At 50.5% G+C, this 18,534-nt stretch overlaps 1 protein-coding gene across 2 annotated transcripts in view; it reads right to left on the bottom strand.

The window, feature by feature from the left end:
- LOC119956118 (cytosolic phospholipase A2 zeta-like) overlaps positions 1-18,534 on the bottom strand; it is a 194,768-nt gene that overhangs the window by 51,868 nt on the left and 124,366 nt on the right. The window lies entirely within an intron of this gene.

Below are 18,534 nucleotides of genomic sequence, written 5' to 3' on the forward strand. Positions count from 1 at the left end.
TGAATCAGAGTACCAAACAGGGATGTCATTGTCTGTTTTCCACCTCAATGAAATGAAATGAAAATCGCTTATTGTCACGAGTAGGCTTCAACGAAGCTACTGTGAAAAGCCCCTAGTCGCCACATTCCGGCACCTGTCCGGGGAGGCTGGTACGGGAATCGAACCGTGCTGCTGGCCTGCTTGGCCTGCTTTAAAAGCCAGCGATTTATCCCAGTGAGCTAAACCAGAGGATAGGTATAACAGAATCATACAGCACAAAAGGACGCCATTTGACTCATTTTGTTTGTGACAGCTTTCCAAAAGCACTGTTGAATTAATCCCCATCCTGTACTTGCACAGGTGTTTGTAAACTATTCAACATAATGGTTAGCACTGCTGCGTGAGGCGCTGATGACATGGGCTCAATCCTGGCCCCGGGTCACTGTCCATGCGGAGTTTGCACATTCTCCCCGTGTGTGCCCGTGCGTCTCACTCCCAAACCCAAAAAGATGTGCAGCGTGGGTGAATTGACCAAGGTAAATTGCCCCATAATTGGGAAAACAAAAGAATTGGGTCCTCTAATTTATTTAAAAAATGAAAAAAAAATAATGAATCAGAACGTGTTTTTTTACCCGCAAAGTACATAATAAATCTGGACATCGAAGAAGAAACTAAGAAACTGTTCAAGAAGGGGAGTAGAGATAACCCCGGTAACTATAGGCCGGTGAGCCTAACGTCTGTGGTAGGTAAAGTCTTGGAGAGGATTATAAAAGATACGATTTATAATCATCTAGATAGGAATAATATGATTAGGGATAGTCAGCATGGTTTTGTGAAGGGTAGGTCATGCCTCACAAACCTTATCAAGTTCTTTGAGAAGGTGACTGAACAGGTAGACGAGGGTAGAGCAGTTGATGTGGTGTATATGGATTTCAGTAAAGCGTTTGATAAGGTTCTCCACGGTCGGCTATTGCAGAAAATACGGAGGCTGGGGATTGAGGGTGATTTAGAGATGTGGATCAGAAATTGGCTAGTTGAAAGAAGACAGAGAGTGGTAGTTGATGGGAAATGTTCAGAATGGAGTTCAGTTACGAGTGGCGTACCACAAGGATCTGTTCTGGGGCCGTTGCTGTTTGTCATTTTTATAAATGACCTAGAGGAGGGCGCAGAAGGATGGGTGAGTAAATTTGCAGACGACACTAAAGTCGGTGGAGTTGTAGACAGTGCGGAAGGATGTTGCAGGTTACAGAGGGACATAGATAAGCTGCAGAGCTGGGCTGAGATGTGGCAAATGGAGTTTAATGTGGAGAAGTGTGAGGTGATTCACTTTGGAAAGAATAACAGGAATGCGGAATATTTGGCTAATGGTAAAATTCTTGGTAGTGTGGATGAGCAGAGGGATCTCGGTGTCCATGTACATAGATCCCTGAAAGTTGCCACCCAGGTTGATAGGGTTGTGAAGAAGGTCCTATGGTGTGTTGGCCTTTATTGGTAGAGGGATTGAGTTCCGGAGCCATGAGGTCATGTTGCAGTTGTACAAAACTCTAGTACGGCCGCATTTGGAGTATTGCGTACAGTTCTGGTCGCCTCATTATAGGAAGGACGTGGAAGCTTTGGAACGGGTGCAGAGGAGATTTACCAGGATGTTGCCTGGTATGGAGGGAAAATCTTATGAGGAAAGGCTGATGGACTTGAGGTTGTTTTCGTTAGAGAGAAGAAGGTTAAGAGGTGACTTAATAGAGGCATACAAAATGATCAGAGGGTTAGATAGGGTGGACAGCGAGAGCCTTCTCCCGCGGATGGAGGTGGCTAGCACGAGGGGACATAGCCTTAAATTGAGGGGTAATAGATATAGGACAGAGGTCAGAGGTGGGTTTTTTACGCAAAGAGTGGTGAGGACGTGGAATGCCCTACCTGCAACAGTAGTGAACTCTCCAACATTGAGGGCATTTAAAAGTTTATTGGATAAGCATATGGATGATAAGGGCATAGTGTAGGTTAGATGGCCTTTAGTTTTTTTTTTCCATGTCGGTGCAACATCGAGGGCCGAAGGGCCTGTACTGTGCTGTATCATTCTATGTTTTTCTATGTTTAGGCAACTGTATTTCCCTCATTCAATGAGAGGAAACAGGTCAGATGGAAACACAGAAAAAATAAGCAAGTAAATGTGTTGAACTTTTATTTTTTGTTCTTAGAAGAATTTAGAGTACCCAATTCTTTATATTCAAATAAAGGGGCAATTTTGAGTGGGAAATCCACCTAACCGGCACATCTTTGGGGTTGTGGGGGTGAGACCCATGGAGACATGGGGAGAATGCGCAAACTCCACATGGGCAGTGACCCAGAGCCGGGATCAAACCCAGGTTCTCATCATTTTGAAACTTTATTAATCACTGGTTAGGCTCCGACTGGAATCATGGGCCCGTTCTGGGCACCAGACTTAAGGATGTCAAGGCCCTGGAGTGGAAGCAGACATTTTATTATAATCTTAATGTGGTGCGGGAATTCAGTTATGTGAGAGACTTGCAAAGCTCAAGTTGATCAAACAGCGTTAAGGGGTAACAGATGTCTTTAAAATTGAGGGGTTTTGCTGGAGTATAAGGTTTAACTAAAAATGGTTTCCATTGTCAGTAGGCAGAGGACACAGATTTAAGAACATTAGCAAAAAATCCAAAAGGGAGAAAACGTTTGTTTTACTCATGCGCGATGATGATCTGCAAAGCGACAACTGAAAAATCAAAAAGACTTGATTTAAGATAAACTTTCAAAAGGAAATTAGATGGACTTTTAAGGAGGAAAGCATTGCTGCGCCATGAGGAAAAGGTGCGGGAGTAAAACTAATTGGTTGTCCTTTCAGAAGGCCAAATGGCTTCACAAGGCACAGAAGGAAAGTATGACTGGCTAAATGCAAATGTAAGGCGCAATCTACCCGAATGGGAACAGAGTCCCATAGTGTTTCCTGGCGCTTGGAGCTATTCCGGTACATCGGGGGCCTTAATGGGGAACGGGCGGTCAGAGCTGCACTTAATCCTGTTTTCTACTCCGATGAGCTCCGCCGGAACTCCGCATTGCAGGGAGAGATCGGGACGCCATTTAAAAACGGCGTTCCAATCTCTCGATCCCCTGACGTGACCGCTGAACAAGCCTCAACTCATCTATAAGGGGGACCTTGGCCTGGGGTGCCCTGTGTGTGAGGTGGGGTGCAGGAAGGCCCCATGAACCCCCTTATAGGCAAGTTGGGTTTTGGGGAGTGTTCAGGGTCGTATCGGGGGAGGGAGTCAGTAATTTTGATTGGTTAACACTGATCTCAGCTCTTCAACAAATAAAAAGCTTACTTGTCTACTTGGCACAGATCGTCATAAAGTAGGTCAGGATCACTGTGAAGCAGACCGAAATCACTATTAAGCAAACCGGGATTACTATGAAGCAGATCGGGATCACTGTGAAGCAGATCGCAATTACTGTGAAGCAGATCGGGATCACTGTGAAGCAGACCGGGATCACTGTGAAGCAGATCGGGATCACTGTGAAGCAAATTGCGATTACTGTGAAGCAGACCGTGATTACTGTGAAGCAGACCGGGATTACTATGAAACAGATCGGGATCACTTAAGTGAAGGGAAAAAATTATCAAACTGTGAAAGTAATGAGTTGATTGGCTGGTGAGTATTGTAGATTTGTTTCCCTTTCTCCAAAGTTAGTGAGCTAGTCTAAAGTTGGGGAATTGAAAATGTGATCTTTTACCTATAAGGGTTAAGTAAAACATTTCAGTTGACCTCCCTATATTTAAGCATACGCATAAGGAAAGTGAGTAGCTGGTGAGCCTTTTTAAGTAGTAAATTTTATTATCAAATAGATGGAGTAACGGCAGGGCTGTTCCGATCCATGGAGTGCACATTGTGTTCCAAATGTGAACTCCAGTCCTGGATAACCATATGTGCAGGAAGTGTTGTTTTTTTTTAAATTTAGAGTAACCAATTATCTTTTTTTTCCAATTGAGGGGCAATTTAGCGTGGCCAATCCACCTAGCCTGCACATCTTTGGGTTGTGGGGGTGAAACCCATACAGACATGGGGAGAATGTGCAAACTCCACACGGGCAGTGACCCAGGACTAGGATTCAAACTCGGGTCCTGAGCGCCACAGTCCCAGTGCTAACCACTGCGCCACATGCCGCCCCAGTCATTAGACTTTTAATTCCAGATTTTTATTGAATTCAAGTTCCACCAACTGCCCTGGTGGGATAAGAACTCAGGTCCCCAGAGCATTACCTTGGGTCTCTGGATTGCTAGTCCAGTGATAATACCACTGCCTACCCTTATGCAGTCCGTTGTCAGCTACAGTTTTGACCACTAATCTTCGGTTACATTTATCTGAGCCAGACCTGTTCTTACCCCATTGAAGTTGGTTTCACAGTGGAGAGCCTGGTGCACAACGTTGGCACCGTTAGTGAAGGTATCCAAGGCATCATGCAGTCGGTGACGGCCGTGGCTGAGGGCCTTGGCAGAATGTCCGACTCACTGGGGAATGTTGTCCAGTATCAGGCTGACATTGATGAGGTGCTGCAGGACATGTCCCACTCCCAGATGGAAATGACTGAGGCACTGGGAGCTTGTCCCAGTCGCAGGTGGGCATTGCCGTGGCGCTGCAGAGCACGGCCCAGTCACTGAGGAGCATTGCTTATGGCGTCACCCCATTGGTGCAGACTCAGGGAGCTGCCAGGGCTGGTAGAGCCAGATGATGCCGGGGCAGCCGAGGCTCGAACCAGCTGCTCCTCCGTCCCGAGGTGAACCCCAGGGTCCTTTGGGCACCGAGGAGTAGAGGGCACTGGGTGGCTACCCGCAACTGTCCCACGGAGTGGCGACTGTGGCCACCAGCACTCCTGAGTTCCACCCCTCATGAGGCGGCGTCTCGAAGTCAGCACACGGAACAGGGCGGCACGGCTGTGCATGTGCTGTTGACAAGTGCAGCGGAGCCTCTGGCTCCAGAGGACACCCACGAAGGCCACCTCAGATGTGCATCCTGGGGACATACTTAAACGTAGCAGTGGAGGGAGGAACATAGACATAGAACATAGAACAGTACAGCACAGAACAGGCCCTTCGGCCCTCAATGTTGTGCCGAGCCATGATCACCCTACTCAACACTCGTATTCACCCTATACCCGTAACCCAACAACCCCCCCCTTAACCGTACTTTTTTATTAGGACACTACGGGCAATTTAGCATGGCCAATCCACCTAACCCGCACATCTTTGGACTGTGGGAGGAAACCGGAGCACCCGGAGGAAACCCACGCACACAGGGGGAGGACGTGCAGACTCCACACAGACAGTGACCCAGCCGGGAATCGAACCTGGGACCCTGGAGCTGTGAAGCATTTATGCTAACCACCATGCTACCCTGCTGCAGTTAAGCACTTTGAGGATCACCTAGGGCGTGGGGTGGTGATGGGGAGAGTGGGGCGGTACCATCAGGAGTGGGGCATTGTTGGCACCTGTGTTACATTAAAAACCATTGACCACAAGCTGTATGATGCGTCTTGTTGCTTTCTTGCACAATGTGGCCCAACCTCCGAACCCGTGGCCCATTTCTCCAGGTATCCCCCCATCCCCGTACCACTCACCCATCCTCTGGGTGTGGACGTCCCCGGAGCTGTGTTCCATCCCTTGGGTGTTCAGATGTTCGCTTCCGCGTGTGTGATGTTGCCTCCCGCAGTGTTCAAGCATTAAAGTGTGATTGGGATGCTAGGCAATGACTCCCACACGCTACATGGCCTGTCCACCCACAGGAATCCACATGGATTGTGTGAAGTGCTCACTTAACCACAATTGTGGTTTCCCTATTACCAATAGCCTTCAGGCACATGGCCAAAGGCTTCAGCAGTCGGAGGGGATCATCAGTGGGACAGACGGGCAGGGTCAAACCCGAATGGGTACACACTATCCAGGATCCAGGGGTGGCATGGTGGTGCCACGCACGATTGTGCACCCCCCCCCCCCCCCCCCCCCGAGGGTATCACCCCCCTTACAGCTGAAGGTCTCCCACCCCCCCCTTTGAGCACTGGGGAGGCAAGCCCAGCGCCCCCGGGCTCTTTGCCTGTGAGCAAAGATGGTTACTTACCTCCTCAGATCCCCGCAGAAGAACTTCCTCCAGGTTCACGTTTTTGCAAAGGAGTACTAATCGGCGCCAGCCTAAACTCTTGCTGGGGAAACTGGTGAATGACCGGAGACCGTTGGATATGGGGTCGCTCCCAATAATTGTATGGGAAGAGGGCTTAAGTTGTGATAATTAGTTTCTCTCCACGGGGATCCTGATCTCATGTATGGGAGTGGGATGCTTGCATTGTTAACTGTTTGGCGCCTGGCGTGGTTCTTGTTTTTGGCCTCTCTCGCTATTCACCAAACTAGTTTCGCTCGAGCGAGAGTGCAACGAGGCCTGAGAATCGCGCATGTACAGGGCACAATTCCAAATTTGCGAATAACACAAAACATGGGCGCATCGTGAACTGTGAGGACGGCAGTGTAGAACTTCAAAAGGATATAAACAGGTTGGTGGAATGGGTGGACAAATGGCGAATGAAATCTAATGCAGAGAACAGTGAAGTGGTTCATTTTGGTGGAAAGAACGTCGAGAAACAATATCAAATAAATGGCACAATTTTAAGAGAAGTGCAGGAGCAGAGGGACTGGGCTGCATATGTACATCAACCATTGAAGGGGGCAAGGCAGGTTGAGAGAGCAGTTAAGCATCCTCAGATTTATAAATAATGTCATGGAGTGCAAATAGAGTTAAACTTGCAAAAGCACTGGTTTGGCCTCAAGAATTGCATCCAGTTCTGGGCACAAGCGGAGAAGAATATTGAGGCATTGAACAAAGTATTCAAAAGAATGTTCCCAGGGACCAGGAATTCCAGATATGTAGAGACTGGTGAAGGTGAGACCCTATCCCTTGGAGAAGGCTGAGAAGATGTATTCAAAATCAGGAGCGGTCTGGACAGAATAGATAGGGAGACATTGTTTCCTTTGGCGGAAGGTAGAAGAACCATAGAGCACAGATTTAGGGTACGATTCCCTGGCCTCAGTGCTCTCTCGCTCGAACGAAATGAGGCCTGTGAATAGCGAGAGAGGCAGAAAACGAGAACCGCGCCAGGCACCATAAAGTTTGCAATGCAACTTGCCCGCTCCATTAGATGAAATCGGGATCTCGCTGTAGCGTGGCGAGAAACCATTTATCACCACATAAGCCCCATTCCCATATAATTAATGGGAGTCACCCCATATCCAATGGCCTCCTGTCATTCAGCGGCCTCCCCAGCAAGTGCTCACGCTGGCACCGATTAGTACTCCTTTTGAAAAATGTGAACCGAGCGGAAGGGCTTCTGTGGGAGCCGAGGAGGTGAGCAGCCACCTTTGCTCAACGACAAAGAGCCCGGGGGTGCTGTGCTTGCCATCAGTTCTCGGCAGGGTTTGGAGACCCACAGCTGGGAATGGGGTACCATCCGCAGGGTTTGGCCGCCATGGGAGGGTGGGGTAGAGTCGCTGGGGGGGACCTGCGTGCGGCACCACCATGCCAACCCTATGATTAGGGTTAGGGCAGCATGGTAGCATTGTGGATAGCACAATCGCTTCACAGCTCCAGGGTCCCAGGTTCGATTCCGGCTTGGGTCACTGTCTGTGCGGAGTCTGCACATCCTCCCCGTGTGTGCGTGGGTTTCCTCCGGGTGCTCCGGTTTCCTCCCACAGTCCAAAGATGTGAGGGTTAGGTGGATTGGCCATGATAAATTGCCCTTAGTGTCCAAAATTGTCCTTAGTGTTGGGTGGGGTTACTGAGTTATGGGGATAGGGTGGAGGTGTTGACCTTGGGTAGGGGGTAGGGTGCTCTTTCCAAGAGCCGGTGCAGACTCGATGGGCCGAATGGCCTCCTTCTGCACTGTAAATTCTATCTATGATCGTGTGTATCCATTCCGGGGGCAACCCTTCTCCCTGCCCGTCTGCCCTACCGACCACCCATAACTCCCACCGACTGCTGAGGCAACTCGTTGTGTGGCTGACGGCTTTTGCTAATACGGAATTGGCAACCATGGTTACGTGACTGCTTCACACAACTCAAGTGCATTTAAGAGTCCCAACCAGACCTTCGTGCATGGACACTGACACTGTGGGAGGCACACTACACATGCAACAGCCAACATCTGAACGCCCTGGGGATGGGACACAGCTCCGTGTACATGTCCATGGCCGGAGGTTGGGTGAGTGCCACGGGCAGGGGTGGATGCCTGGAGAGATGGTCACGTGTTCGGAGTTCGGGCCGCATTGCAGGAGAAAGTGACAGAGGCTTTGTACTAGCTGTTCACAAGGGTGTTTATTCTGTATTACAATTCCCCACCCTCCCGATGGTGCTGCCCCTCCCCCATCCCGGTGACCTCAGTTATTCGCAACGTGCTTGGCCCTCCTAGCTCTACCACTACGTCTAGTCGTCTCCCCAGGATGCACATCTGAGATGGAGGCAGCAGCTGCTTACCTCATCCCGTGGCCTTTGATGACCTGGTGGGTGTCCACTGAGGCCGCAGGGCCCCGGCTCACTTGTCAGCGGCACATGCACAGCCGTGCCGCCCTGTACCACGTGCTGGCTGCAAGATGCGGCCTCATCAGAGGGGTGGAACCCGGGGTGGGAGCTGGTGGCCAACATTGCCATTCCATGGGACGGGTCCAGATTGGCATCCAGCCCCCTGTTCCCGGTCGGCGCCCATCGGGCCTTGGGACAGAGAGGCTTGAGCCCCGGCTGCACCTGCATCATCTGGCTCTATCAGCCCTGGCAGCTACCTATGGTCAGCACCATTGTGTCAACACCCTTGGTGATGCTCCTCCTGACTTGGACCTGCTCTGCAGCGCCTTGGCAATGGCCACCTGCGACTGAGAGAAGGGAGGCGATGAGAGGCCCCCGACAAGGTTACTCACTGGAAAGTGCGAAGCCTGGGGACACTAATAAAGAGAGCAAGAGTTTTTGCTCATTTATAAAGTCGGGGGGCCGACGTACGTTTTTTGCAAGAGACTCACATGCGAGCACGGGATCAGACTAAGCTCCGGAAAGCCTGGGTGTGCCAGGTGTTTCACTCGGGTTTTGATAGTAGGGCCCGGGGGGTGGGGTTGGGTGGCGATCCAGATTAATAAAAGGGCTCAGTTCTGGGCGAAGAGGGCTGTAGCTCTCTTCAATATATGATGGTAGTTAGTAGGGGCATTAGATGGGAAGCAGGTGGTTCTAGTGAATGTGTATGACCCAATTTGGGACAATAATTTGTTTGGGAAACGGTTGCTGGCTACGGATTGGGACACCCAACAATTGATTTTGGGGTGTGATATGAACTGTGTTGGACCCGAAGGTGGATCACTCTAGGCCAAAATCGTTAGTCCCAGCTGGGATGGCGAAGGTATTGTTTGCGTTTATGGAGGAGACAGGAGGGGCAGATCCGTCGCAATGTGCGCACACTGGGAAAAAGGAGGTCTCGTTTTTTCTTTGGTACACAAGGCGTATTTGAGGATCGATTATGTTGTTATGAGTCAGACTCTTCTCGCTGGGGTGAGGAAGGCTGAGTACCCAGCAGTGGTTATTTCAGATCATGCCCCACATTGTGTGGAATTGGTGCTGGAGGTTGGGCAGGAGCGTCGTGGGGGTGGCAGATAGACCCAGGGCTGCTATTGGACTTGGGGTTCTGTGTGAAGGCCATACGCAAGTATGTAGAAAATGATAATGGCTCGATATTGTGAGAGGCAGTGAAGGAGGTGATCAGGGGAGAGATCATAGTGTTTAATGCACATGTTGACGAGGAGGCAAAGGTGCAGCAACAGAAACTGGCGAATGAGATTGAAAGGTGGATCATAGGTATGCGAGTGGCCCAACCCCAGAGCTTTTGGCATGCAGGAAAAAACTGCAAATATAGTTTGACTTGCTGTCCACGGACAGGGCGTGCGGCAATTGAGGTGGGCGAATGTGGCGGTGGAAAAGTAGAGGGAGAAGAAGTCGTCACTTGGCTCACCGATTAAGGCAGCAGGAAGCAGCCAGTGAGACTGTTCAGGTTAGGGATTTCGAGGGTAGGATGTTCTCTGCCCCGAAGATGGTAAATGGAGTATTTTAAAGTCTTTTCTGCAAGGTTACATAGGTCGGAGCTGCCAGAGGACAGACAAGGAATGGCAGAGTTTCTGGAGGTTTGTAGTTTCCAAAGGTGGGGGAGGATTTTCAGGAGGTGCTGGAGGCACCACTGAGCTTAGAGGAGATTCAGGCAGCGTTGAAACTTTTGCAGGGAGGGAAGGCACCGGGGCCGGGCTGGCACCCAGTGAAATTTTATGAGAAGTTTTTGAATCAGTTGGGTCTATTGTTGTTGGGCATGTTTAGGGACTCTTCAGCACGGGCCGCCCTCCCAGACACCGGGGTAGGTGTTGATCTCGCTGCTCCTGAAACATAAGGACTCCACAGAGTCTTCCGATGCTAACCTCCGGGAGGTAGCAGAGGAAGATCAGACGGTTTGTGAAGATCGAACGTGTGTCGGTTGCGAAATGTGATGCGTACCACTGCAGCCAATCCAGTACCAGAGATAATTATATTTTTGGATGCAGAGAAGGTGTTCAACCAGGTGGAGTGGGGATAGCTTTTCGCGGTGCTAGTGAAGTTTGGGTTTGGTCCTGGGTTTGTGACGTGGGGGCGGTTCCTGTATGTGGCTCCATTTGCTGGTGTTTGCACCAACACCATGAGCTCTGGGTTCTTTTGGTTGTATCAGGGTACGAGGGAGGGGTGTGTGATGTCTCCTTTGTTGTTTGTGTTGGCAATTGAGCCATTGGCCATTACGTTGAAGGCCTCAAATGTGTGGCGTGGATTGTTAGAGGTGGGTGGAACACAGGGTGTTGCATATACTGATGATTTGCTGCTGTATATTAGAGTCCCAGGGTCATCTATAGGGAATATCATGGGCACTTTGTGCCTTCATCAGTTACAAGTTACAAGGGTGGCATAGTGGATGCCACTGCTGTGTCACTGCGTCAGGTACCCGGGTTCGATTCCGACCTGGGGTTACTGTCTGTGTGGTATTTGCACTTTCTCCCCTTGTCTTGCATGGGCTTCCTCTGGGTGCTCCAGTTTCATCCCACAGTCCAAAGATGTGCAGGTTAGGTGGATTGGCCATGATAAATTGCCCCTAGCCTTTCAAAGAGTCGGTGCAGACTGAATAGGCTGAATTGCCTCCTTCTGTACTGTAAGGATTCTATGATTCTTCTCTGATTCTGAGTTGAACTGAAGGAAGAGTGAATATTTTGTGGTTGGTACATCAGGGTAAGGAACTGGACTGGGGGGAGGTTGCCATTTTGGTTGGCTTTCGATAGCTAGCGGTCCAGGTGGCGTGAGTTGGGGGTGGCTTCGGAGGTTGAATTATACAAGCCTGGTGGCTGAAGTTAAGGTGGACTTGTTGACGGGGGATAGTCTCCAGTTATTGCTGGCGGGCTGGGTCCAATTGGTTATGATGAACATTTTGCCGAGATTTCTATTTTTATTTCAGTGTCTCCCAGTGTTCCTGTCCAAGTCACTTTTCAGGAGATGTTGCCAACAGGATGGCTGTGCATATGCCGCCGACAGGTGCGCCGGGGCCCTCCGGCCCCAGAGAACGCCAGCCAGGGGCATCGAAGGCCAAGGGACGAGGTAAGGAGCTAGCTGCCTCCACCTCTGATGTGCATCCTGGGGAGACACCTAGACGTAGTGAGAGAGCTAGTAGGGCTAAGAACATCAAGGTTCACTGAGGGAACCAGGTGAAGGGGGCGGGAGGGGCGACACCATTGGGAGCTGGGAATTGTATACACATTAAACAGTATGACACCAAGGGCAGCACGGTGGCCTAGTGGTTAGCACAACCGCCTCACGGCACTGAGGTCCCAGGTTCGATCCCGGCTCTGGGTCACTGTCCGGGTGGAGTTTGCACATTCTCCCCGTGTCTGCATGGGTTTCGCCCCCACAACCCAACAATGTGCAGAGTAGGTGGATTGGCCACGCTAAATTGCCCCTTAATTGGAAAAAATAATTGGCTAATCTAAATTTAAAAAAAAAACAGTATGACACCTCTGTCACTTTCACCTCCAAACAACAACGAACAAAGAAAAGTACAGCAGAGGAACAGGCCCTTCGGCCCTCCAAGCCTGTGCCGATCATGCTGCCCATCTAAACTAAAATCTTCTACATTTCCTGGGTCCATATCCCTCTATTCCCATCCTATTCATGTATTTGTCAAGATGCCCCTTAAATGTCACTATTGTCTCTGCATCCACCACCTCCTCCGGCAGCGAGTTCCAGGCACCCACTACCCTGTGTAAAAAACTTGCCTCGTACATATCCTCTAAACCTTGCCCCTCGCACCTTAAACCTCGTCCCCCTAGTAATTGACCCTTCTATCCTGGGAAAAAGCCTCTGACTGTCCACTCTGTCTATGCCCCTCATAAATGTGTAGATCTCTATCAGGTCGCCCCTCAACCTCCGTCGTTCCAGTGAGAACAAACCGAGTTTATTCAACCGCTCCTCATAGCTAATGCCCTCCATACCAAGCAACATCCTGGTAAATCTCTTCTGCACCCTCTCTAAAGCCTCCATATCCTTCTGGTAGTGTGGTGACCAGAATTGAACACTATACTCTTAAGTGTTGCCTAACTAAGTTTCTATACAGCTGCAACCTGACTTGCCAAATTTTATATTCAATGCCCCGGGCAATGAAGGCAAGCATGTCATATGCCTTCTTGACTACCTTCTCCACCTGTGTTGCCTTTTTCAGTGACCTGTGGACCTGTACACCTAGATCTCTCCGACTGTCAATACTCTTGAGGGTTCTGTATATTCCCTACCTGCATTAGATCTTCCAAAATGCATTACCTCACATTTGTCCGGATTAAACTCCATCTGCCATCTCTCCGCCCAAGTCTCCAAACGATCTAAATCCTGCTGTATCCTCGGACAGCCCTCATCGCAATCTGCAATTCCACCAACCTTTGTGTCGTCCGCAAACTGACTGATCAGACCAGTTATATTTTCCTCCAAATCATTTATATATACTACGAACAGCAACGGTCCCAGTACTGATCCCTGCGGAACACCACTAGTCACAGCCTCCAATCAGAAAAGCACCCTTTCATTGCTACTCTCTGCCTCCTTTGACTTAGCCAGTTCTGTATCCATCTTGCTAGCTCACCCCTGATACTGTGTGACTTCACCTTTTCTACCAGTCTGCCATGAGGGACCTTGTCAAAGGCCTTACTGAAATCCATACAGACAACATCCACTGCAGACACAACCTCCCCTTCACAAAACTGTGCTGCCTCTCGCTAATACGTCCATTTGCTTCCAAATGGGAGTAGATCCTGTCTCGAAGAATTCTCTCCAGTAATTTCCCTACGACTGACGTAAGGCTCACCGGCCTGTAGTTCCCTGGATTATCGCTCGACCGCGAGATTGACTCCCTACTGAAGGACAGATCTGAGGCGTTCCAAGGCAGCCAACCCTGACCTATACAAGAAATCCAGGTACGACCTCCGCAAAGCCATCCGAGATGCCAAGAGAGAATATCAAACCAAGCTAGAGTCACAGACAGACTCTCGGCGGTTGTGGCAAGGACTAAACAACATAACGGGCTACAAAGCGAAGTCGAGCAGTATCTCTGGCAGCAGCGCACCCCTCCCCGATGAACTCAATGCATTCTATGCTCGGTTCGAGCAGGTAACCAACAATCCACTGTCGAGTGCCCCAGCAGCCCATAATTCAACCGTACCCACCATCACCGCTTCCGAAGTCGATCGGCCTTCCTGAAAGTGAACCCGTGGAAGGCAACGGGCCCGGACGGTATCCCTGGTCGTGCACTCAGAGCCTGCGCGGACCAGCTGGCAGAGGTATTCACAGACATCTTTAACCTGTCCCTACTCCACTCCGAGGTCCCCACCTGCTTCAAGAAGACCACAATCATACCGGTACCAAAGAAGAACCAGGCAACGTGCCTCAATGACTACCGTCTAGTGGCCCTGACTTCAGTCGTAATGAAGTGCTTCGAGAGGCTGATCATGAAGCGCATCACCTCCATACTCCCGGAACGCCTTGATCCACTTCAATTCGCATACCGCTGCAACCGGTCCACATCAGACGCCATTTCCCTGGCCCTACACTCATCCCTAGAGCATCTCGAAAACAAAGACTCCTACATCAGACTCCTATTTATTGACTACAGCTCCGCCTTCAAAACCATAATCCCAGCCAAGCTCATATCAAAGCTCCAAAACCTAGGACTTGGCTCTCCATTCTGCAACTGGTTCCTCGATTTTCTGACCAACAGACCACAATCAGTAAGAATGTACACGATCACCTCCTCCACAATAGTCCTCAATACCGGGGCCCCGCAAGGCTGCGTAACTTAGCCCCCTACTCTACTCCCTGTACACACATGACTGTGTGGCAAAACTTGGTTCCAACTCCATCTACAAGTTTGCTGACACGACCATAGTGGGCCGGATCTCGAATAACGACGAGTCAGAATACAGGAGGGAGATAGAGAACCTAGTGGAGTGGTGTAACGATAACAATCTCTCCTTCAATGCCGGCAAAACTAAAGAGCTGGTCATCGACTTCAGGAAGCAAAGTACTGTACACACCCCTGTCGGCATCTAAGGAGCCGAGGTGGAGATGGTTCGCAGTTTCAAATTCCTAGGGGTGCACATCTCCAAAAATCTGTCCTGGTCCACTCACCTCGACGCTATCACCAAGAAAGCACAACAGCGCCTATACTTCTTCAGGAAACTAAGGAAATTCAGCATGTCTACATTAACCCTTACCAACTTTTACAGATGCACCATAGAAAGCATCCTATCGGGCTGCATCACAGCCTGGTATAGCAACTGCTCGGCCCAGGACCGCAAGGAACTTCAAAGAGTCGTGAATACTGCCCAGTCCATCACACGAACCTGCCTCCCATCCATTGACTCCATCTACACCTCCCGCTGCCTGGGGAAAGCGGGCAGCATAATCAAAGATCCCACCCGGCTTACTCACTCTTCCAACTTCTTCCATCGGGCATGAGATATAGAAGTCTGAGAACACGCACTAACAGACTCAAAAACAGTTTCTTCCCCAGTGCCACCAGACTCCTAAATGACCCTCTTATTGACTGACCTCATTAACACTACACCCTGCATGCTTCATCCGATGCCAGTGCTTATGTAGTTACATTGTATATCTTGTGTTGTCCTATTATGTATTTTCTTTTATTTCCTTTTCTTCCCATGATCTGTTGAGCTGCTTGCAGAAAAATACTTTTCACTGTACCTCGGTACACGTGACAATAAACAAATCCAAATCCGATTATCCTTGCTACCCTTTTTAAACAAAGGAACAACATTGGCTATTCTCCAGTCCTCTGGGACAGGTCTCTGGGACATCACCTGAAGACAGTGAGGATCCAAAGATTTCTGTCAAGGCCTCAACAATTTCCTCTCTAGCCTCCTTCAGTATTCTGGGGTAGATCCCATCCAGCCCTGGGGACTTATCCATCTTAATATTTTTCAAGACGCCCAACACCTCGTCTTTTTGGATCTCAACGTGACCCAGGCTATCTACACACCCTTCTCCAGACTCAACATCCACCAATTCCTTCTCTTTGGTGAATACTGATGCAAAGTATTGATTTCGTACCTCGCCCATTTCCTCTGGCTCCACACGTAGATTCCCTTGCCTGTCCTTCAGTGGACCAACCCTTTCTCTGGCTACCCTCTTGCTTTTTATGTACGTGTAAAAAGGCTTGGGATTTTCCTTAACCCTATTTGCCAATGACTTTTCGTGACCCCCTTCTAGCCCTCCTGACTTCTTGCTTAAGTTCCTTCCTACTTTCCCTATATTCCACACAGGCTTTGTCTGTTCCCAGCCTTCTAGCCCTGACAAATGCCTCCTTTTTCTTTTTGACGAGGCCCACAATATCTCTCGTTATCCAAGGTTCCCGAAATTTGCCGTATTTATCCTTCTTCCGCACTGGAACATGCTGGTCCTGAATTCCTTTCAACTGACATTTGAAAGCCTCCCACATGTCAGATGTTGATTTACCCTCAAACATCCTCCACCAATCTAGGTTCTTCAGTTCCCGCCTAATATTGTTATAATTAGCCTCCCCCAATTTAGCACATTCACCCTAGGACCACTCTTATATTTGTCCACCAGCACTTTAAAACTTACTGAATTGTGGTTACTGTGCTGAAATGGTCCCCTACTGAAACTTCTATCACCTGGCGGGGCTCATTCCCCAATATCAGGTCCAGTACAGCCCCTTCCCTAGTTGAACTATCTACATACTGTTTTAAGAAGACCTCCTGGATGCTCCTTACAAACTCTGCCCCGTCCAAGCCCCCAGCACTAAGTGAGTCCCAGTCAATATTGGGGAAGTTGAAGTCTCCCATCACAACAACCCTGTTGCTTTTACTGCTTTCCAAAATCTGTCTACCTATCTGCTCCTCTATCTCCCGTTGGCTGTTGGGAGGCCTGTAGTAAACCTCTGCGGGTTATCATCACCCCTGCCCTCAACAGTGACTCACTGAGGGTGGTGACACAGCCCCTAGGAGGGTGGGAGATGGGGATGGGCAACGTATCGATGATGGACCAGGCCAAGGGAAGCGCGCGAGTTTTAAGGACCCCGGGCTTGCTGGAAACTCGTCGCTACTGCCTGCCCTGCAGCTTCTAGCTGGTCCTCCGGTTCCTCCCTTGGCTCATCCTCCAGCCACTGCTTGTCCGGCACTACCTCATCATCCTCGTCCTCCTCAGATGGCCACACGTTCCTCAATACCAACCTCCATCTCATTGTCCTGCTGATGTGCCACATTGTGAAGGGCACAGCAGTCCACCACAAAGCAGGAGACCCTCCGGGCATGTACTGGAGAGCACCCCTGAAGCGGTCAAGGCTTCGGAAACACATCTTGAGGAGTCCGATGCACCGCTCAATCACAGCCAGAATGACCACATGGGCCTCGTTGTATCGAGTCTCCGCTTCAGTCTCAGTACTGGCTTCATTAACCAGGTCCTCAGCGGGTTCCCCTTATCCCCCAAGAGCCAGCCGTCCATCTTGGGGTGCTCCTTGAAGAGGGCGAGGACGACCGACTGCTCCAGGATGTAGCTGTCATGGACACTCCTGGGAAGCCTGAACACCATGTGCATAATCTTCATCTGGTGGTTGCACACGAGCTGAATGTTCAGGGAATGGAACCCCTTTCTCTTAACGTACGGCACTCCCAAATGACCTGGCGAGCCATCCCGACAATAGGGGAGAATCCTGCTGCCTGGGAAACCTGTTAGGCCTGGTCCATGTCAAATGTTGATGTAGTTTTCCGCCCGGGCAAACAGCATCCGTGACCTGTCGGATGCGCCTGTGTGCTGTGGCCTGCGAGATGCCACATATGTCCCCGCTTAAGCACTGGAAGGATCCCGAGGTGTAAAAGTTCAGGGCTGCGGGATTGGGTGCTCTCCTCCTCCATGTGGTCCGCGAAGACATGGCATAGGTGTGGGTTCCGTCTCCTTGTTGAGTCAGAGCCTCCTGTGGCACATGCTGTCCGTCATCTGTTCAAATGACCAGCGGCACCTGGACACCCTGGGCTGTGGCGGGACTCCCCTCTGGGTCACTCCCTGGTCCTCAGGACATGGGGCGAGGTCCGGCACGTGGGCCGCTTTCTCCAGCATCTTCTGACGCTGCTGCTGCCACCGTCTCCGGCATCTGGCCGCCCGGCCAAGCAATAGCACCACTAGGGCACGTTCAGCTGGGTCCAAAATCCCTTCCATAGTGTTCAATATCTGTAAGGCATTTGGAGAAGGTGTTGGACTGACAAACAGCAGTGGCTCTCACCCCAGGACACTCCATTCCCCCATTGATCTCCATCCCCCCCCCCCCCCCCCCCCCCCCCCCGGTTCCCTGTGGCACTCACCCACCCTCCAGATGTGGATATGTCCATGGAACGGTGTCCCATCCACCTCGTGTTTGTATCTTGGCAGCTGCATATGTGGTGTTGCCTCCTGCAGTTTCAGGCAGTCTGGTCTGATTGGAATGTTGGGCAATGACTCCCACTTGCTTTTTGGCCAACCCACCCACAGGAATCCACTTGGTTTGTGTGAAATTCTCACTTAACCATGATTCCCAATTAGCAAAAGCCTTCAGCCGCACACCCAGAGGCCTCAGCAGTTGGTGGGGGTTATGGGTGGTCGGTGGAGCAGACGGACAGGGACAAGGATTGCCCCTGGAGTGGATACACACGATCCAAGGATTGGTATAGTGTTGCCCCCCCCCCCCCCCGATGGCAACCCAACGCCAGCCAGGGTTACTCACCCACGCCCCCCCCCCCCTTCTAGCCAAGGGTCCCCCACCTTCCGCTGAGCACTGGGGTGTCAAGCCCAGCGCCCTGGACTCTTTGCTCTGTGAGCAAAGATGGCTACTCACCTCCTCTGCTCCCCACAGAAGCCCTTCCACAAGTTCACGTTTTTCAAAAGTTGTACTAATCAGCGCCAGGGTGACCACTTG

The sequence above is a fragment of the Scyliorhinus canicula genome, chromosome 2, assembly GCF_902713615.1.
Source record: "Scyliorhinus canicula chromosome 2, sScyCan1.1, whole genome shotgun sequence".
Classification (NCBI taxonomy): domain Eukaryota; kingdom Metazoa; phylum Chordata; class Chondrichthyes; order Carcharhiniformes; family Scyliorhinidae; genus Scyliorhinus; species Scyliorhinus canicula.